The sequence below is a fragment of the Elaeis guineensis genome, chromosome 14 (assembly GCF_000442705.2).
Source record: "Elaeis guineensis isolate ETL-2024a chromosome 14, EG11, whole genome shotgun sequence".
NCBI lineage: Eukaryota > Viridiplantae > Streptophyta > Magnoliopsida > Arecales > Arecaceae > Elaeis > Elaeis guineensis.
The window spans coordinates 14,069,950-14,093,673 of record NC_026006.2 but is presented as its reverse complement, the minus strand read 5'-3'; positions in this window follow the sequence as shown (position 1 = coordinate 14,093,673).

Here is a 23,724-nt window from a genome sequence, read left to right as displayed (position 1 = left end):
ACTTCTTTAATAGGGAGCTCCATATTGGTATAGCCTTCACAAGGCAAATACAGTATCTGTCCCAAATGTACTGGATCAAGAATAACATCAATACCTTTTACTATAGATTTCACTGTTCCATTGCTATAGCTCAAATTTAAGTAAAATTTTCTGACTAGATTGACATAAGTATTTTCCTTTAAAGAGCAGTAAAATTCCCATCCTTGATACTTAATCTTCGATCCAATAGTGAACTTTTTTTTTTCAAAAAACTTAAAATCAATATTTTTTTCGAGTTTCATTTTTCGATCAGAGAGAGGTACCTTGCTTGGGCTGATTGGGGATTGAGTGGAAGCTAAAGCAGGACCTGGAGCAGGGATTGGAGAAGGAGAGGGCTCGGTTGCTAATCTCTTTCTGCACACACTATCTTCCAACCCGCGAACGAATTTTTTTCTTTGCGGTAGCTTCATTTTGGGAGCCATTAGGTCAAGAGAGACTTGAAAGGAGCTTAGGAGACTAAATGTGAGGCAGAGAGGAAAGAATTTTGGAAGAAAAAAGGCAAGGATTTGAGGAGTTAAATCATCGATTTGGAGAAGAGGGGATGATTCTAGGGAAAGCTCAAACCACCCCAAATGAGGAAGGGAGAGGAGAGGAAGTTGGTTCCTTAATGGGTGATTTGAGGAGTGAAAATCGATGGGAGGAGATATTTGAGAGAAATCTTTGGTTTGAGGGAGAAGAGATGGAGAGCTTTTGGTTCGATGGGAGGAAGAAGACGAAGGGCTGAGTCGACTCAAGAAAAAATTCTCAATAAGAAGAGAGCGCCCGAAGGATTTTGATAAAATTGCAAGATTATCCTAGAGTCGACCCTGGGGGTCGACTCATGGCACAGAAAAATTCAAAAGAATGATGGGATAATTTTAAAAAAATTTGAAACTCTAAGAGAAAGATGTTTACCCAAATATTGATCATGTGAATAATAGTTTTGAGTTTTTGAGCTCTTAAGAAAAATGAGAATTGAGCTCAATAGATTTGGTTCAATAAATTTTTGGCATTAAGAATTTAGAATCAGAGAGATACTTAAGCTGATGGATCAAAGATTTTTAGTTCTCTCCTAATTTCACAAAATCTATCTTCATTTAAAGTCTTGGTAAAGATGTCAGCCAATTATTTTTCAGTACAAAAATAATCAAGAATTATATCTTTATTTTGGATATGTTTTCTTATGAAATGATGCCTAATTTCAATATGTTTTGATCTAGAATGCTGAATTGGATTTTTAGTTAGATTTATAGCACTAGTGTTATCACATCTTATGGGAGTTTCATTGAGTTTGATGTCAAAATCTTCAAGTTGTTGTTTAATCCACAAGATTTGAGCATAACAATTTTCGACTGCAATGTATTCGGTCTCGACCATAGACAGTACTATCGAGTTTTGCTTCTTGCTAAACTAAGAGATTTAGTTAACTCTAAGAAATTGGTAAGTTTCACTAGTACTTTTTCTATCTAATCTACATCCAGCAAAATCGACATCTGAATATCCTATCAAGTCAATTGATGAGTCCTGAGAATACCATAGTCCTAGAGTTTGTATACCATTTAAATATCTAAAGATTCTTTTAACTGCATTCAAGAGAGATTCTTTCGGATTTGATTGAAAGCGAGCACAATGACAAACACTAAACATAATATCTAATCTACTAGTAGTTAAATACAATAGAGAACCAATTATGCCTCTATAAAATTTTAAGTCTACATATTTACCTCCTTCATCCTTGTCAAGCTTACATGATGGGCTCATGGGTGTACCAATTGCTTTAGAGTTCTCCATTCCAAATCTTTTGAGTAGTTCTCTTGTGTACTTACTTTGGGTGATGGAGATTCCTTCCTTTATTTGTTTGATTTGGAGTCTGAGGAAGAATGTAAGTTCTTCCATCATGCTCATCTCGAACTTTCCCTGCATGAGCTTAGCAAAATCTTGACAAAGAGTTTCATTAGTAGAACAAAAAATAATATCATCAACATATATTTGTATAACTAATATATCATTTTGATTTCTTTTAATGAAAAGGGTTGTGTCTATATTTTCTCTTAAAAAATTATTATTAAGCAGAAATTTGCTTAACCTTTCATACCAAGCCCTAGGTGCTTGTTTCAAACCATATAATACTTTGTTTAATTTAAAAATATGATTAGAAAAAGCATGATTTTCAAAACCTGGAGGTTGTTCTACATAAACTTCTTCAGCAATATATCCATTTAGAAAAGCACTTTTGACATCCATTTGGAATAACTTAAAATTTATAAAGCAAGCATATGCAAGTAGAAGTCTAATTGCTTCTAATCTAGCAACAGGTGAAAAGGTCTCATCAAAATCAATTTTTTCTTTTTGATTATAACCTTTTGTAACTAATCTCATTTTATTTCTTATCACATTTCTATATTCATCCAATTTATTCCTATATACCCTTTTTGTGCTAATTATTGAATAATTTTTAGGTCTTGAAACTAAAGTCCACACATTATTTCTTTCAAATTGATTAAGTTCTTCTTGTATTGCATTTATCCAATTATAATCTTTTTCAGCTTCATCTATGGTTTTAGGTTCAATATGAGAGACAAAGGCAAAGTGATTGAATGCATCTCTAAGTGAAAAGCGAGTTCTTACACCATGTGTAGGATCACCAATGATTAGTTCCTTGGGGTGATTGTGATCATACCTCCATTCTTTGGATAGATCATTTATACCTAAAGGTTGTTCTTGTTGTTCTTCACCTTCTTTATCCTGTTTGTCTTCATGTTCTTCATCATCTTGAATAGTTGAGTCTTTTAGAGTGATCTCTTTCATCCCTTCTATAAGAGGATCTGCATTATCAATACCTTCATTCTTCCTTGAAGGAAGATCGTTAGTTTCATCAAAAACAACATGTATTGACTCCTTTATTATTAAAGTTCTTTTGTTGAAAACTCTAAAAGCTTTGCTAGAAGAGGAGTAACCAAGAAAAATCGCTTCATCAGATTTTGCATCAAATTTTCTTAATTTTTCTTTACCATTGTTCAAAACAAAATATCGACAACCAAAAATATGAAAATATGCAGTGTTTGATTTTCTTTCTTTTCAAAGCTCATAAGGAGTTTTCTTTAAAATTAATCTAATTAAAGCATGATTTAATATGTAACATGCCGTGTTAATTACTTCCGTCCAAAAATATCTTGAAAGGTTGCTTTCACATAGCATGGTATGGGCTATTTCTTCAAGAGTTCTATTTTTTCTTTCTACTATCCTATTTTGTTGGGGTGTCCTAGGTGCTGAAAAATTATGGTCAATATCATTTTCATCATAAAACTTTTTAAAATCTTGATTTTTAAATTTGGTTCCATGATCACTTCGAATATTTTGAATTGAAAAATCTTTTTCATTTGTGACTTTTCGATAAAATTTTGAGAAAATATGAAAAGTTTCATCCTTATGTGCTAAGAAGAAGACCCATGTAAAATGAGAGAAATCATTAATAATCATAAAACCATATCATTTTTCATCTAGACTAGTAGTTCTAGTGAGTCCAAATAAATCTATGTGCAATAGTTCTAATGGCCTAGAAGTTGAAATAATATTTTAGATTTGAATGAGACTCGTGTTTGTTTATCTATTTGGCATGCATCACAAATTCTATCCTTTTCAAAATTCAATTTGGGTAAGCCGATAATCAATTCCTTTTTAATAAGTTTTGAGAATGAATACATGCTAATATATGCAAGCCTACATGCCAAAGCCAACTAGTCTCATTAATCTTAGCATTCAAGGCTACTAGGCATTGCATGTTTATTTTGAAAAGATCATTTAAATCTACCATATAAACATTACCATGTCTATGCCCAACAAATTTAATACCTTCATTAATAGGATTAGTTACAATACAAACTGAAGATTCAAAAATGACTTTGTATCCTTTATCACAAAATTAACTGATGCTTAATAAATTATATTTTAAACCATCTACTAATAAAATATTTTCAATATATTTGGAGGGAGTGATACCAATGTTACCTATACCGATGATCTTTCCTTTGCCATTGTCTCCAAAGGTAACCATCCGTCTATTTTTAGCATCAAGTGTGATGAATTGAGATTCATCACCAGTCATATGTCTTGAGCACCCGCTATCAAGATATCATCTCCGATTTGCTCCTTGGGATGCAAGACACACCTATACACAAGAATCAAGTTTTGATTTTAGGTACCCAAATTTTTTTGGATTCTTTTTAGTTAGTCATAATGGTTCCTTTTGAAACCCATATTTTCTTTACATTAAAATTTTTAGATTTGTTAGAAAAATATGAATAAGATTTGTGTCCTATTCTACCACATTTAAAGTAAGTTATATTTGAAAACTTGTTGTATGATGAGTTTACAAAGATGTTTGTCAAAAATTTTTGTTTCTTTAAAGGATTATATCCAAGACCGACTTTATCATAAATGATCTTTTGATTGTCAAGTATCATGTGAAGTTTATTTGAACTTAAAGTGAACTTTTCAACCATTGGTTTTAACTTGGCAATCTCATTTTTTAAGTTCAGATTTTTTTGAGACAGGATTGAATTTTTATTTGAAATACTCTCATTTTCTTTTCATAAAGATTGATTCTTTGATTTTAATTCTTTGTTCTTTACCCCTAGCTTCTTTAGTTCATCAATTAGGTCATAAAATGCTTCATGAAGTTCTTCAAAGGTAAAGTCAATAGGGGTTTCAGTATTTACCTCATTTTCATGTGCTATAAGGCACAAGTTGGCTTGTTCATTTGAGTCTTCTTCTTTGAAATTTGACTCATCACTTCTGCTCCATGTAGCCACATGGCCTTCTTTTTGTACTTTTTGGGACCCTTCTTCAGTTGTGGGTATTCAGACTTAAAGTATCCCAGTTTCTTGCATTCATAACAAATAAGGGATTACTTCTTATCCTTCTCTTGCTATGTTCTCCTTTTGTAGGTGGCCTCTTCCTCATTCCTTGTCTTCTTTTCTTCAAGAACTTCTTAAACCTTCTAGTAATGAGGGCTATTTTTTCATCCTGCTCTTCATTTTTTGTATCATCAGATTTTTCATCAGGTTGAGTAGTAGATTTGAGGGCAATTATCCTCTTCTTTTAAACATCTTCTTCTTGGTATTGTTTCATACTTAGCTCGTAAGTCATCAGTGATCCTAGAAGCTCCTCCAAGGATAAGATATTCAGATCTTTGGCTTCTTGGATTGCAGTCACTTTGGCCTCCCAAGTCCTTGGTAAAGACCTAAGAATCTTTCTTACAAGATCACTATTAGAATAAGACTTACCAAGACTTTTTAGACCATTAATAATATCAGTAAAATGAGTAAACATCTCAGTTATTGATTCATCATGCTTCATTTTAAAAAGTTCATATTTATGCACAAGCATGTTGATTTTTGATTCCTTCACTTGATTAATTTCTTCATGAGTTACTTCTAATTTATCCCATATTTTCTTAGCTGACATGTATGTTGAAATATAATTAAATTCATTAGCATCTAGAGCACAATACAAAATATGTTGGGAAATGTGTCCCAAAAAGCCAATCGTCAAGCTGTTGACGGTTGAGCAACCAAGTATTGTAATTGATTTGTTAATAAATAAAATATATTTGGCATCTTCATCATAAGCTTTCATCTTCTAATGAACTCCATTGTTATGATGAAGTCTTTAGGACTATTTAAGTTCGATAAAGAGAGGATTTATCGATTAGTCCTTAAAACTATTCACGACCAAATGATAAGCTATTAATAAGGACGACAGCTTCTATCGAGCATAGGTCACTGTAGGCCATATGGATTGGTAGTCCTCTTAACCAAGGAGTGTGGAGACACTGGTATGGCATACAGGTGAGATGTAAGGGTATATCATCATTGAACGTGACCAACTCCAGAGTATTCTGCCGTCGAGAATGTCTCTGATGGGATATAGGTATAAGTGTCCCTTAGACTTGAGATCACCTCAGTGACTTGCAAGCAACTCACTGTGCTTTGGTACTGGACTAACTGAATTTCTAATTCAGGGACGGAAGGCTTCTGGGCACAGTCAAGTACTTGCGAAGTCAGAGTGGGATCGAGATGGGATTGACCACTCCAAGAGTTGGAGAAGAATGAGTCGCTGTATTTCAATTTAGCAAAACCTTGGCCAGGGTAATCCATTAGATAGATTTGATATTTTGAAATACAATGTGGACAACCTGATTAGAGTTGACAGTTGAACTCTGAGGTGTCCTATGATCATTTTGGTCAAGGGGATAAATTATATGAAAACTATATCCGCATGGGTTCTAAGGATGTTGTTCTACACATTCGACCTATCCGATCGTCGGGTACCATTGCTAGATGTCACTTCGATTGATATAAGAATTTATTCCTATGCTACCGGCTTAGGTTCGGACCTATGAGGTCACACACATTAGAGTTCATGATCCAATCAGATGGTTGATCAACGATTAAGAATCGTTCTAGGGTTAAATGATCAATACGATTGACATTTAACCCAGTGCAAGTGTTGCAGGAGGATCTATTAGCAATTCGATTGCTGATTGGCTTAATTTGATTAAGCCAATGGGCTGAGATTAAGTCTAATTAAATATAATTTAATTATATTTAGTTTGGGCTAGATTGGATCAAGTCCAATTAGTTTATTGGATAAGCCAAGTGCAAAGAAAAACTAGTCCTAGTTCAACTAGGACTTGGGTCAATCTAATTTCTAATTTGATTAGAAAATTAAATCAGATTTAAATCTAATTTAATCTGATTAAATTAGGTTCTTAATTGGGTTAAGACCTATTTTAATTGGGTTGATCTAATTTTGATTTGATTTGGTTTGGGAAACCAAATTAAAACAAGTCATAAGACAGAATCCTAGTAAGACTAGGATTCCACCTTGCGCCACATAAGCTTTCTCCACACCCTCTCTCTTATTCAATGCCAATCTCCACTTATTTTGTGTGACAAAAGCCCTCTCCCAGATCTCTCCCACGTTCACAAAAGGTCTCTTCTCTTCTTTCTTACATGGAAGGTGGTTTGGATCAAATCTAAAAGGAATAAGTTTGGATTTCGAATTCTATGAGATAGAGTTTTAGAAATCCAAAACTCTTTCAATTTTGCACCGAATTTATCCAATTTTTTTTGCAATTTTTGTGGCTTTTAGGGTATACATTGTATACCCTTTTCTAGTGATCCATGCATGAAAATATAAAGGAGGTGCTCAAGAGTTGGGCGTCCCTTAACTTGCCATGTTTGGATAAGCCTTGACTAGGTGTTTGACCTAGACAAGGACTCTATCATATCTCTCTATATAGGATGAGTTTCTTTATGAAATTTTAGGAGAAGATAGATATTTGAGAGACCTTTGTGCCATCTAAAAATTAGAGAGAAATACCTTTGGGTCATGGAGATATAAAAGATGCAAGTTTGGGTGTCTAGAGAGAAAAACGTGAAGAAGAAGAGGGTTTCTTCTAGGGTTTTTGTTTTCATATCTTTCCTCCCTCCATCTTGAGTTTCCTGAGAGCATCTCAGATCTAAAACTCCTTCTATTTTCCATCTTTGGAAGAGTCCAAATCAAGAAGAAGGAGGCACTTGATCAACCATCAAAGAAGGATCAGCGCAGTACTAGCATACTGTGCTGATTTCCTGAAGCAGGACTTCTGATCGAGTTCGTTGGCTCGTGTGGACGACTCCTAGAGGCCGGACACGTGTGCGGCTTGCAACATCATCCTCAAGCTCAGATCAACAAGGTTAGAACATCTAATTTGCAAGGTAATAGATCTGATCTATTGTTTAATACATACATTAGATGTAGTATAGAAACATGTTGATATGATCAACATGTAGTTCATGCTATATTTATATATTTTAATTTTTGATTTAATGCTATATAATAATCATGTAATAGGATCTTAGATCTAGGGATTTTCTGATTTTAGAAAATAAATTTTAATTTATTTTAGTCTTCCGCTGTATGATCTTGAAAAAGTTTCAAGATCTAACCCTGAAACCCTAAATATGGTTCCTACAATTGGTATCAGAGCCTAGGTTCTTTATTACATGATTATTTATACATGCTTAGATTATTTTTTAGATTAGATCTAATTTATAATCTGATTATTAAATCTAAAATTAAAATTTTAGATCAATCACAAACTACAAGGTTGTCTTGCTGTAAGGTTTACCCCTTACAGTGCAAAGGTTGTCCTAGTTTGTGTAGATCTATCTTTAATCATCAATTTATTAGATATGATCTAGATTAAATTTATGATTTATTAGATTTAAAATATAATTAAATCTGAAATAAAATCTCTTTGTTAATAATTTTTGTGCAAAAAAATTATTTAAAGTTGAAATTGTTTCAATTACATGAACCTGTTTAGATTAGATCTAAAGTAGTTTCATGTTTATTTCACTTGCATCTTGATTATGAATCAAACATGCAATATGGTTGGTAGAATCATATTGTAAAATTATTTTACAAATATGAAAATTATTTTTTAAAAAGTCAAACCCAACCCTCAGCCCAAAACTTAATTAAGAATTAAGAAGTTGTTTGAATAGGTTCTAGGATTGTGAATTGAAGAACCTAAGACACAAATCATAACACATTGGGTTAATGGGTTAGTGGGAATTAGGTCCATTAATTGGGTTAGACCTATGGTTAGATTAAAGATGGACTTAATTAGAGAATTGACTAAATCTAATCAATTGTTGTCTTAGATTAGGTCAAGGATTCTCTAGATCAATTACAATAGTTGTAGTTGGTCAAGTCCATGCCTTTAACGAGAACCAAATGGACTCGATTTTTGGCTAAGCGGTCTAGCACGAACTGTTAGGTTGATCTAATTGAAATTAATTAAACTAGTTGGTGTCTAAGGTAAACCAGACCGGTGGTTTTTAATTGGGAGCCCGCTTACCTGGCCATTTCTGATGGTGTCTAAGGCAAGCTTTGGCAGAACCTCCCACTGATCGAACTTACCTGGCCTCTTGGTAAAATTATGTTTTGATCGGATCACTTGACTATTCGAGCTGACCCATGTCAGCTAGGTAAATCAGTGTGACTGATTTAGGTGCTCCTAGACCAGCCCTGGTCTCCCTTAAGCTGACTTGGTGAAGCCAGTGGGAGGATCATGATAAGCTGGTTCATCTGACTTCATCCTCTATATTATTTAAATCCTCTAAAATTATTAGGTCCTTAAAATGATAAAGTTATGGAGATAACTGAGTCATAGCCTCCCATTAAGGTGTTTGATAATGAGTCCATTAACTCAATAATCATTACAGACCCAAAGGTCTGGTGCTTGTTGACTAATGGAATTATCACTCATCATATGACGACTTGGAAGTGTCTCTCTAATGGTGGTTAGGTGAGCCAACCAAAGTTGGGCTTAATCATTCGTTGGTTAGATACACCAAGTATGATCATGTTAATGGTTGGACCTAACTGGATCCTTACAGTGGAGGCCAAAGCCTACTGATTAGATTTTTGGGGCAAAATTAAAATTACTAGAAATTATTTAGAGAAACAATTGGTTATGAACCTACCCTTAGATGTACATAGGTTGGCCAACCAAAGTTGGACTTGTGTGCAGTCTAAGTGGATTCTAGTACCCGCTAAGGAATTAGGATAATTCCTCGAATTGGAGGTAGAGGCTACCAATTCGAATAAAATAGTGGGAGAAACCTTTTGATTAAAGTCCAAATCTTTAGGTTTAATGAATCAATAACTAATTAGGTTATGGTTCTCCTTTGTGCAAATATGGCCACTTTCCTATCGCTCCGATCATTGTTGGATAATGATATGTTGGTGGGACCCAACTTCGATAGCTAGTACCGAAAGTTGAAGATAGTCCTGGAGCATGAACGGATCCTATATGTGATAATGGATCCTGCACCTGAGGAGCCAGCAGTCAATGCACGTGGAACAGTCAGAGACACTTACCAGAAGTGGCTCAGTGATCGGACCACGGTGCGCTGTATCATGCTGGCTGCCATGAGCAACAAGTTCAGTCACAGATTCGAGATGGCTCAGCCAAAGGACATGCTTCAAGTGTTGGAGGATGCCTTTGACACACCCGATAACGTGGAGAGGCACAAGACTAGTTGTGCCATCTTCAACACCAAAATACGGGATGGTGCCTCTGTCACTGATCATGTATTGTACATGATCTAGCTGATGGAATGATTGAGCAAGCTCGGCTTTCCCTTGCATGAGCAGCTTGGGAAAGATGCAATACTGAACTCGCTGCCCAAGTCTTATCTCCCATTCCTCACTCATTATAGAATGACAAAGCCTGAAGTAAACTACCATGGATTACTGGGGTTGCTTCAGAACTTTGAGAAGGATCACCAACTCCTCAAGGAGTCGGTGAACTCAGTGGGAGGTTCGTCTTCTGGTTCTCGATCCTTTGAGAAAGGGAAGAAGAACAAGAAGAAGAAAGTCAAGAAGGTGCAAGTTCAGGCTGGGACATCTGTGCAGAGCCAGACCAAAAAGATCAAGCCTGATAAGAGTCTATTCTACTGGCAAGCACCCTAGATTAGATAGTGTGTCAGATATCTACTTATGGCACTGTAGGCTAGGTCATATAAACAAGAACAGAATAAATAGGTTGACTCAAGAGGAAATCCTCGAAGTTAGTGATTGTGAATCACTTCTAACCTGTGAGTCATATCTTCTTGGTAAAATGACCAAGTCACCTTTTACTGGAAAAGGTGAGAGAGCTACTGAGCTCTTGGGCCTAATACATATTGATGTATGCGGACCCATAAGCACCAGTGCTAGAGGTGGATATTTCTACTTCAAAACTTTCAAGGATGACCTATCCCGATATGGATATGTCTATCTGATGAAACATAAGTCGGATTCATTTGAAATGTTCAAACGATTCCAAAGTGAAGTAAAAAAAAATAAAAAAAAAAATAAACTGGGAAGAGTATTAAAACTCTTCGATCTGATCGAGGAGGAGAATACCTTTCTAGTGAATTTCTCATATATCTAGGAGAGAATGGGATTCTCTCCCAATGGGCTCCTCCAGGAACACCACAGCATAATGGTGTGTTTGAAAGGAGGAATCGGACTCTGTTAGACATGGTCCGATCCATGATAGATTTTGCTAGCTTGCCGATATCCTTCTGGGGATATGCACTCGAATCGATCTGTTATCTGTTAAATAGGGTTCCAAGTAAGTCTGTAATTAAGACTCCATATGAGATATGGACGGGATGTAAGCCAGCACTTTCACACCTTAGGGTCTGCGGGTGCCCGGCCTATGTCAAATGATTAGTCATAGACAAACTTGGACCTAGGTCTGACAAATGCTCATTCATAGGGTACCCCAAAGAGACAAAAGGATATTTTTTCTACCATGCTGATGAACAAAAGGTGTTCGTCAGCCTTAAGACAATCTTTTTAGAAAAAGAGTTTCATGGTGAAGGAACCGTTGCCTCTAAGGTTGAACTTGATGAAGTTCAACAGGTAGAAGGACCGACACCAATAGCTGAACCTGAGTCGGATATGATTAGATCAGATCCGGAGCCCAATATACCTGCACCATTAAGGCGATCCGGTAGAGTATCCGTCAATCGGACAGATACTACGGTTTCTTGGTTCAAGACGGTGATCCCATCAAACTTGATGAGAATAATGAGGATCCGATCACCTATATGGATGCAATGCAGAGACCTGATTCCAAAAAATGACTTGAAACCATGAAATCCGAAATAGAGTCCATGAAGGTCAACGATGTATGGACATTGGTTGACCCACCTGAAGGGGTTAAACCCATTGGGTGTAAATGGGTCTTCAAAAGGAAGAGGGGCACAGACGGAAAGGTGGAGACCTATAAAGCCCGTCTGGTCGCCAAGGGGTATCGTCAACGTTATGGTATTGACTATGATGAGATGTTTTCCCCTGTGGCAGCTCAAATCCATTCGGATAATGCTTGCAATAGTTGCCCATCTGGATTATGAGATCTGGCAGATGGATGTAAAGACAGCTTTTCTGAATGGAGAGTTGACCGAAGAGGTGTATATGATACAACCTGAGGGGTTTACATCCACAGATGAGTCCAAGGTGTGCAAGCTTCAGAGATCCATTTATGGATTGAAGCAAGCTTCTCGGAGTTGGAACATGCATTTTGATAAGGTGATCAAAACGTATGGCTTCATTAAGAATGGAGAAGAGCCCTGCATCTATAAATGGGCAAATGGTCCAGTTGTGGTATTTTTTGTCTTGTACGTGGATGATATTCTCTTAATCGGGAATGACATCCCCGCACTACAGGGAATAAAAGTTTGGTTGTCATCACAGTTCTCCATGAAGGACTTGGGTGAAGCATCCTACATCCTAGGGATGAAGATCTATAGGGATAGATCTAAAAGAATGCTTGGGTTATCCCAGTCCATGTACATAGACACTGTGCTGAAGAGGTTCAGCATGGAAAATTTCAAGAAGGGCTATCTACCGATAGGCCATGGAATTTCTCTCTCTAAGAAGGATTGTCTGACAACTCCTGAAGAGAGAGAGCGTATGAGTAGAGTCCCATATGCTTTAGCCGTGGGATCTATCATGCATGCCATGACATGTACAAGATCAGATGTGGCATACTCACTAGGAGTAGTGAGTAGATACCAATCTGATCCTAGAGAAAATCACTGAAAAGTGGTTAAAGCCATCCTTAAGTATTTGAGAAATACTAAGGACCAATGGTTGGTTTATGGCGAGTCAGATCTGAAACTTGTGGGGTTCACAGACTCCAGCTTCCAATCTGACCATGATGACAGCAGGAGCGTGTCGGGTTATATCTTTACTCTGAATGGTGGAGCCATCTGCTGGAAGAGTTTCAAGCAGCATACTGTGGCAGACTCTGTTTGTGAAGCGGAGTACATCGCAGCATCGGATGCCGTGAAGGAAGCTGTGTGGCTGAGAAAATTCATCAACGAGCTCGGAGTAGCACCCTCCCTCGATGGTCCGGTACTACTCTACTGTGACAGCACTGGTGCCATAGCTCAGGTGAAAGAATCCAAAGCACATCAGCGGACGAAGCACATCTTGCGTCGCTTCCACCTGGTCCGAGAGATCGTGGATCGAGGTGACATCAACCTTCAGAAGATCGATGGAAAGGAGAACCTGGCCGACCCCTTCACTAAAGCCCTGGCAACAAAGGAGTTCAACAACCACAAGTCGAAGATGGGTATTAGATACTGTGCCGAGTGGCTTTAGGACAAGTGGGAGTTGTTGGGAAATGTGTCCCAAAAAGCCAATCGTCAAGCTGTTGACGGTTGAGCAACCAAGTATTGTAATTGATTTGTTAATAAATAAAATATATTTGGCATCTTCATCAAAAGCTTTCATCTTCTAATGAACTCCATTGTTATGATGAAGTCCTTAGGACTATTTAAGTTCGATAAAGAGAGGATTTATCGATTAGTCCTTAAAACTGTTCACGACCAAATGATAAGCTATTAATAAGGACGACAACTTCTATCGAGCATAGGTCGCTGTAGGCCATATGGGTTGGTTGTCCTCTTAATCAAGGAGTGTAAAGAAACTGGTATGGCATACAGGTGAGATGTAAGGGTACATCATTATTGAACGTGACCAACTCCAGAGTATTCTACTGTCGAGAATGTCTCTGATGGGATATAGGTATAAGTGTCCCTTAGACTTGAGATCACCTCAGTGACTTGCAAGCAACTCACTGTGCTTTGGTACTGGACTAACTGAACTTCTAATTCAGGGATGGAAGGCTTCTGGGCACAGTCAAGTACTTGCAAAGTCAGAGTGTGATCGAGATGGGATTGACCACTCCAAGAGTTGGAGAAGAATGAGTCGCTGTATTTCAATTTAGCAAAATCTTGGCCAGGATAATCCATTAGATGGATTTGATATTTTGAAATACAATGTGGACAACCTGATCAGAGTTGACAGTTGAACTCTGGGGTGTCCTATGATCATTTTGGTCAAGGGGATGAATTATATGAAAACTATACCCGCATGGGTTCTAAGGATGTTGTTCTACACATTCGACCTATCCGGTCGTCGGGTACCATTGCTAGATGGTCACTTTGATTGGTATAAAAATTTATTCCTATGCTACCGGCTTAGGTTCGGATCTATGAGGTCACACACATTAGAGTTCATGATCCGATCAGATGGTTGATCAACGATTAAGAATCGTTCTAGGGTTAAATGATCAATACGATTGACATTTAACCCAGTGCAAGTGTTGCAGGAGGATCTATTAGCAATTCAATTGCTGATTGGCTTAATTTGATTAAGCCAATGGGCTAAGATTAAGTTTAATTAAATATGATTTAATTAGATTTGGTTTGGGCTTGATTGGATCAAGTCCAATTGGTTTATTGGATAAGCCAAGTGCAAGAAAAAACTAGTCCTAGTTCAACTAGGACTTGGGTCAATCTAATTTCTAATTTGATTAGAAAATTAAATCAGATTTAAATCTAATTTAATCTAATTAAATTAGGTTCTTAATTGGGTTAAGACCTATTTTAATTTGGTTGATCTAATTTTGATTTAATTTAGTTTGGGAAACCAAATTAAAACAAGTCATAAGACAGAATCCTAGTAAGAATAGGATTCCACCTTGCGCCACATAAGCCTTCTCCACACCCTCTCTCTTATTCAACGCCAATCTTCACTTATTTTATGCGACAAAAGCCCTCTCCCAGATATCTCCCATGTTCACAAAAGGTCTCCTCTCTTCTTTCTTACATGGAAGGTGGTTTGGATCAAATCTAAAAGGAATAAGTTTGGATTTCGAATTCTATGAGATAGAGTTTTAGAAATCCAAAACTCTTTCAATTTTGTACCAAATTTATCCAAATTTTTTTTAGAATTTTTATAGATTTTAGGGTATATATTGTGTACCCTTTTCTGGTGATCCATGCATGAAAATATGAAGGTGGTTCTCAAGAGTTGGGCATCCCTTAACTTGCCATGTTTGGATAAGCCTTGACTAGGTGTTTGACCTAGACAAGGACTCTATCATATCTATCTATATAAGATGAGTTTCTTTGTAAAATTTTAGAAAAAGATAGATATTTGAGAGACCTTTGTGCCATCCAAAAATCAAAGAGAAATACCTCTGGGTCATGGAGATATAAAAGATGCAAGTTTGGGTGTCTAGAGAGAAAAATGTGAAGAAGAAGAGGGTCTTCTTCTAGGGTTTTTGTTTTCATATCTTTCCTCCCTCCATCTTGAGTTTCCTGAGAGCATCTCAGATCTGAAACTCCTTCTTCTACTTTCCATCTTTGAAAGAGTCCAAATCAAGAAGAAGGAGGCACCTGATCAACCATCAAAGAAGGATCAGCGCAGTACTAGCATACTGTGCTGATTTTCTGAAGCAGGACTTCTGATCGAGATTTGTGGGCTCGTGTGGATGACTCCTAGAGGCCGGACGCATGTGCGGCTTGCAACATCATTCTCAAGCCCAGATCAACAAGGTTAGAACGTCTAACTTGCAAGGTAATAGATCTGATCTATTATTTAATACATACTTAGATGTAGTATAGAAACATGTTGATATGATCAACATGTAGTTCATGCTATATTTATATATTTTAATTTTTGATTTAATGCTATGTAATAATCATGTAATAGAATCTTAGATCTAGGGATTTTTTGATTTTAGAAAATAAATTTTGATTTATTTTAGTCTTCCGCTGTATGATCTTGAAAAAGTTTCAAGATCTAACCCTGAAACCCTAGATATGGTTCCTACAAAATATTCATGGCTTTAGCATTTAGTTGAGCCATTTTCTTATCAACCTCATCCCATTCTTTTTTGAATTTAGTTGATTCCACACCATCAATTATTTTAGTGGATGTGTGTGGTCCATTTACTATGATACTCCACATATCATAGTCAAGTGCTTGAATAAAGATTTTCATCTGAGCTTTCCAATAGGTATAATTTGATCCATCGAAAAGTGAAGGTCGGTTTGTGGACTGCCCCTCGGCTAGTGAAGTGCAAACTTGAGTTGCCATAGATCTTTAGCTCTTTGATCGTTAAATCAAAGTAGGACTAGAGCACCGAGCTCTGATACCACTTGTTGTCCAGCTATGCAACCCAAGAGGGGGAGGTGAATTGGGTTTCTAAAAATTTAAAGTTAATTTATAACTATGAGAATTTATAACAATAAGCAAGATAAATGTGGAGAGTAAAATTTATGCAAGGTGTAGAAGCTGGATGCAAAAATGCAAGAAGATAAGAAAATTTAAAAGGAGAGCAAGTAAGCACAACCCAAACAAGAAGATTTATAGTGGTTCAGTACCAACCTTGCACCTACATCCACTCCCCAAGCTCCTACTTGAAAATTTAAATCCACTAAATCGTATTCAATCCGAATACAACGTCGGAACCTCTGACTCTAGCTATTCCAAGCTAGAACACTTATTTTTTGGATACAAGCCAACCCAATACAATTCGATTCAAGGTTCGGATCAACCTTTCCATATTTTGAAACCCTTCTAAAATAAAATATCAACTCAAAATAGAGTATAGTAATTAATCATACAGAAATACAGATGTAGCTCCTTTAATAAGCAAATAAAGCTTTAAATACACTTTACACAATAAGAACGAAGATCTTCTGATTTTTCTCAAGATAGTTGAAGACTTGAATGAGCTCTTAATGGGTTAGTGAACTTGAAATAAAAGCTTCTTGAACTTTTAAGAGGGCTCTTGCTTAGGGTTGAAATGAATGCTTGAAGAATCTTTTCAAAACCATATTGATTTTCTACTTTAAGTGCCTTTTATAACTTCAAATAATAGTGGAGAGTAATCTGGACTAAAATAGAACCATTGGAGCACATTAAATGGGCATTAAATACAACCAAAACGAGCTGAAAACTAGCCGTTGTAGAATTTTTCCATCATAGGGGTCGACTCATGCTCATGGGTCGACTCATGGGGTCGACTTCTGTAGCACAGAACAAAAAATGACTGTTTTGTAATTTTGGCCTACACAGTAGTAGAGGTCGACCCATAGGGTCAACTTATGCTCAGGGATCGACTCATGGGGTCGACTCACAGAGTGTGCCAGCCAAAGAATTCAGCATGCCGTTCCACTCCTTTTGCCATGAGTCGACTCATGGGGTCGACTCAAATATATAAACATGATTTTCTTTCAAAATATATATTCAAAAATATTAAAATTACCTTCAATAGATCACAAATCTTGTGTTCTTGCTCTTGAGGCTTCCGAATCAGAACTTGATAAAATTATGATTTTGCTCCTGAAATACAATAAATCTTTTTCCAAGTCAAAATCATTAGTAACCCTCTCAAATGCTTTGTAATCATCAAAATCAATTCAAGGAGCAACACTTAGATTTGGACCTATGAGGTCACACACATTAGAGTTCATGATCTGATTGGATGGTTGATCAACAATTAAGAATTGTTCTAGGATTAAATGATCAATACGATTGACATTTAACCTAGTGCAAATGTTATAGGAGGATCGATTAGCAATTCGATTGCTAATTGGCTTAATTTGATTAAGCCAATGGGCTGAGATTAAGTCTAATTGAATATGATTTAATTATATTTAGTTTGGGCTTGATTGGATTAAGTCTAATTGGTTTATTGGATAAGTCAAGTGTAAGAAAAAAATTAGTCCTAGTTCAATTAGGACTTGGGTCAACTTAATTTTTAATTTGATTAAAAAATTAAATTAGATTTAAATCTAATTTAATCTGATTAAATTAGATTCTTTATTAGGTTAAAACTTATTTTAATTAGATTGATCTAATTTTGGTTTGATTTGGTTTGAGAAACCAAATTAAAATAAGTCATAAGATAGAATCCTAGTAAGACTAGGATTCCACCTTGCGCCGCATAAGCCCCTCCCACGCCCTCTCTCTTATTCCACACCAATCTCCTCTTATTTTGTGTGAAAAAAGCCCTCTCGTAGGTCTTTTCTACATCCAAAAGGTTTTCTCTCTTCTTTCATACATGAAAAGTGGTTGTGGATCAAATCAAAGTAGGAATAAGTTTGGATTTTAAATTCCACGAGATAGAGTTTTAGAAATCTAAAACTCTTTTCTTTTTGCACCAAATTTACTTAGATTTTTTTTTGAAATTTTTGTGGCTTTTAGGGCATACATTGTGCACCTTTTTCTGGTAGTCCATGCACGAAAATAAGGAGGAGACGGGGAAGAGTTGGGCACCCCTTATCTTGCCATATTTGGATAAGCCTTGACTAGGTATTTGACCTAGACAAGGATACTATCATATCTCTCTCCATAAAATGAGTTTCTTCATAAAATTTTTGAAGAACATAGAAATTTGAGAGACCTTTAATGCCTCCAAAAATTAAAGAGAAAGATCTTTGGATCGTGGAGATATAATAGACACAAGACAGGATATCTAGGAGAGAGTAAAGAGAAGAAGAAGAGGGTCTTCTTCTAGGGTTGTTAGTTTCATCTCTTCTCTTCCTCCATCTTAAGTTTTTCTGAGAGCATCTCAGATCTAAAACTCCTCCTCCTATTTCTCATCTTTAGAAGAGTCCAAATCAAGAAGGAGGTACTTGATCAACCATCGAAGAAGTATCAGTGCAGTACTAGCATACTATGCTGATTTTTTAAAGCAGGACTTCTGGTCGAGATTCGTGAGCTCGTGTGGATGACTCCTAGAGACCGGATGTATGTGCGATTTACAACATCATCCTCAAGCCTGGATCAGTGAGGTTAGAATGTCTAACTTGTGTGGTAATAGATCTGATCTATTATTTAATACATACATTAGATGTAATATAGAAACATGTTGATATGATCAATATATAGCTCATGCTCTATATATTTTAATTACTGATTTAATGCTATGTAATAAGCATGTAATAGAATCTTAGATCTAGAGATTTTTTAATTTTAAAAAATAAATTTTGATTTATTTTAGTCTTCCGCTGCCTGATCTTGAAAAAATTTTAAGATCTAACCCTGAAACTTTAGATCTGGTTCCTTCAATTAGTATCAGAGCCTAGGTTGTTTATTACATGATTATTTATACATGCTTAGATTATTTTTTAGATTAGATCTAATTTATAATCTAATTATTAAATCTAAAATTAAAATTTTAGATCAATCACAAACTGTAAGGTTGTCCTGCTGTAAGGTTTATCCCTTACAGTGCAAAGGTTGTCCTAGTTTGTGTAGATCTATCTTTAAAAATAAATTTGTTAGATATGATCTATATTAAATTTATAATTTATTAGATTTAAAAGGTATTTAAATCTGAAATAATTTTTTTTATTAATAATTTTTGTGCAAAGAAATTATTTAAAGTTGAAATTATTTCAATTACATGAACCTGTTTAGATTAGATCTAAAGTAGTTTCATATCTATTTCACTTGCATCTTGATTATAAATCAAACATGCAATACGATTGGTAGAACCATATTATAAAATTATTTTACAAATATAAAAATTATTTTCAAAAAATCGAACCCAACCCTAAGCCCAAAACTTAATTGAGAATTAAGAAGTTGTTTGATTAGGTTCTAGGATTGTGAATTGAAGAACCTAAGACACAAACCATAACACATTGGGTTAATGGGTTACTGAGAATTAGGTCCATTAATTAGGTTAAATCTATGGTTAGATTAAAGATGGACTTAATTAGAGAATTGACTAAATCTAATCAATTGTTGTCTTAGATTAGGTCAAGGATTCTCTAGATCAATTACAATAGTTGTAGTTGGTCAAGTCCATATCTTAAACGAGAATCAAATGGACTTGATTCTTAGCTAAGCGGTCTAGCACAAACTGTTAGGTTGATCTAATCGAAACTAATTAAACTAGTTGGTGTCTAAGGTAAACCAAATCGATGGTTTTTAATTGGGAGCCTGCTTACCTGACCATTTTTTATGGTGTCTAAGGCAAGCTTTGGCCAACCCTCCCACTGATCGAACTTATCTAGCCTCTTGGTGAAATTATGTTTTGATTGGATCACTTGACTATTCGAGCTAATCCATGTTAGCTAGGTAAATCAGTGTGACTGATTTAGGTGCTCCTAGACCAGTCCTTTTAATGGTCTCCCTTAAGCTGACTTGGTGAAGCCAGTGGAAGGATCATGATAAGTTGGTTCATCTGACCTCATCCTCTAAATCATTTAAATTCTCTAAAATTATTTGGCCCTTAAAATGATAAAGCTATGGAGATAACTGAGTCGTAGCTTCTCATTAAGGTATTTGATAATGAGTCCATTAACTCATTAATTATTGCAGACCCAAAGGCCTGGTGCTTGTTGACTAATGAAATTATCACTCATCATATGACGACTTGGAAGTTTCTCTAATGGTGGTTAGGTGAGCCAACCAAAGTTGGGCTTAACCATTCATTGGTTAGATGCACCAAGTATGGTCATGTTAATGGTTGGACCTAATCAGATCCTTACAGTGGAGGCCAAAGCCTACTGATTAGGTTTTTGAGATAAAATTAAAATTACTAAAAATTATTTAGAGAAATAATTGGTTATGAACCTACCCTTAGATGTACATGGGTTGGCCAACCAAAGTTGGGCTTGTGTGCAGTCTAAGTGGATTCTAGTACCCACTAAGGAATTAGGGTAATTCCTCGAATTTGGAGGTAGAGGCTATCAATTCGAATAAAATAGTGAGAGAAATCTTTTGATTAAAGTCCAAATCTTTAGGTTTAATGAATCAATTACTAATTAGGTTATGATTTTTTTTGTGCAGATATGGCCACTTTCCTATCGCTCTGATCATTGTTGGACAATGATAAGTTGGTGGGACCCAACTTCGGTAGCCGATACTGAAAGTTGAAGATAGTCCTGGAGCATGAACAGATCCTATATGTGATAATGGATCCTGCACCTGAGGAACCAACTGCCAATGCATGTGGAACAGTCAGAGACACTTACTAGAAGTGGCTCAATGACCGGACCACGGTGCGCTGTATCATGCTGGCTGCCATAAGTGATGAGTTCAATCATAGATTCAAGATGGCTCAGCCAAAGGACTTGCTTCAAGTGTTGGAGGATGCCTTTGGCACACCCGATGATGTGGAGAGGCACAAGACTAGTTGTGCCATCTTCAATGCCAAAATGCGGGATGGTGCCTCTGTCACTGATCATGTATTGTACATGATCGAGCTGATGGAATGATTGAGCAAGCTCGACTTTCCCTTGCATGAGCAGCTTGGGAAGGATGCAATACTAAACTCGCTGCAAAGTCTTATCTCCCATTCCTCACTCATTATAGAATGACAAAGCTTGAAGTGAACTACCATGGGTTACTGGGGTCGCTTCAGAACTTTGAGAAGGATCACCAACTCTACAAGGAGTCGGTGAACTTAGTGGGAGGTTCGTCTTCTGATTAGCGACCCTTTAAAAAAAGAAAGAAGAACAAGAAGAAGAAAGTAAAGAAGGTACAAGTTCAGGCTAGGATATCAGTGTAGGGCCAAACCAGAAAGATCAAGCCCGATAAGAGTCTATTCTACTGGCAAGCACCCAAGATTAGATAGTGTGTTAGATATCTACTTATGGCACTGTAGGCTAGGTCATATAAACAAGAACAGAATAAACAGGTTGACTCAAGAGGAAATCCTCGAAGTTAGTGATTATGAATCACTTCCAATCTGTGAGTCCTGTCTTGGTAAAATGACCAAGTCACCTTTTACTGAAAAAGGTGAGAGAGCTACTGAGCTCTTGGGCCTAGTACATACTGATATATGCGGGCCCATGAGCACAAGTGCTAGAGGTGGATATTTCTACTTCATAACTTTCACGGATGATCTATCCAGATATGGATATATCTATCTGATGAAACATAAATCAGATTCATTTGAAATGTTCAAACGATTCCAAAGTGAAGTAGAAAAACAAACTGAAAAGAGTATTAAAACTCTTTGATCTGACCGAGGAGGGAAATATCTTTCTAGTGAGTTTCTCATATATCTAGAAGAGAATGAGATTCTCTCCCAATAGACTCCTCCAGGAATACCATAGCATAATGGTGTGTCTGAAAGGAGAAATCGGACTCTGTTAGACATGGTCCAATCCATGATGGGTTTTGCCAGCTTGCCGATATCTTTCTGGGGATATGCACTCGAATCGACCTGTTATCTATTAGATAGAGTTCCAAGTAAGTCTGTAATTAAGACTCCATATGAGATATGGACAGAGTGTAAGCCAGCACTTTTACACCTTAGGGTCTGAGGGTGCCCGGCCTATGTCAAATGATTAGCCACAGACAAACTTGGACCTAGGTCTGACAAATGTACATTCATAGGGTACCCCAAAGAGATCAAAGGATATTTTTTCTACCATGCTGATGAACAAAAGGTGTTCGTCAGCTTTAAGGCAATCTTTTTAGAAAAAGAGTTCCTTGGTGAAGGAACTGTTGCCTCTAAGGTTGAACTTGATGAAGTTCAACAGGTAGAAAGACCGACACCAATAGCTGAACCTGAGATGGATTTGATAAGATCAGATCCACAGCCCAATGTACCTACACTATTAAGGAGATCCGATAGAGTACTGCATCAGTCGGATAGATACTATGGTTTTTTGATCCAGGACGGTGATCCCATCGAACTCGATGAGAACGATGAGGATCCAATCACCAATATGGTGGCAATGCAGAGACCTGATTCTGAGAAATGGCTTGAAGCCATGAAATTTGAAATGGAGTCCATGAAGGTCAACGTGTTGGGAAATATATCCTAAAGCCTATCATCTAAGTGGTAGATGATTAGAATTAGTATATGAATTATCTAATAATAATAATTATTTGGCAGGCTCATCATAAAAATTCTATCTTCCTTAAATGAACTCCTAAATTATGATGAAGTCCTTAGAACCACAATCAATCGATAAAGAAAGATTTATCGGATGGTTCTTAAATTGTTCACGACCAAATGATAAGTTATTAACAAGGATGATAATTTATCAAGTGTAGGTCGCTGTATGCCATATGTGTTGGTTGTCCTCATAATCAAGTGATTTGGAGACACTGGTATGGCATCCAAATGAGATGTAGGAGTACATCTGCATTGAACATGATCAATGTAACACTCTACTGTCAAGACTAGTTAACTAAGACCAATGGGTATAAGTATCCCTCTGATCTGAGATCATCACGGTGACTTGCAAGCAACTCACTGTGCTTTGGTGTCGGACTCTCTGTATTTTTAAAATAGGTTCGAAAGATTTTTGGGTACAGTCAAGTACTTATGAAGTCGGTGTGTGAGTCAAGATGGGATTGACCACTCCTGATTAACTTCAGGAAGAGAATATCTTGCTGTGTTTTAATTTAGCAAAACCTAGGCCTAGGTAATCCTCGTGAGGAGTCACAGGATTTGCAAAAATTTTGAAACACAATAGAGATGACTTACATGAGTGTTGACAGCATACTTGAAGTCATCTTAAGCATTATTGGTCAAAAAGATGAATTATATGGTAACTATGGGTCAGGGTTCTTAGAATGTTGATTTGCATACATTCGATCTATCTGGACATCGGGAACCATTGCTAGATGGTTACTTTGACTGGTATAAAAATTAGTTTCTGTGCTACCAGCTTAGGTTCAAATCTATAGGATCACACACATAAGAGGTTATAACCTAATCAGATGGTTAATCGATGATTGAGAATCATTCTAAGGTTAAATAATCAATGTGATTGATGTTTGACCTAATGCAAGTGTTGCAGGAGGATCATTAGTAATTGG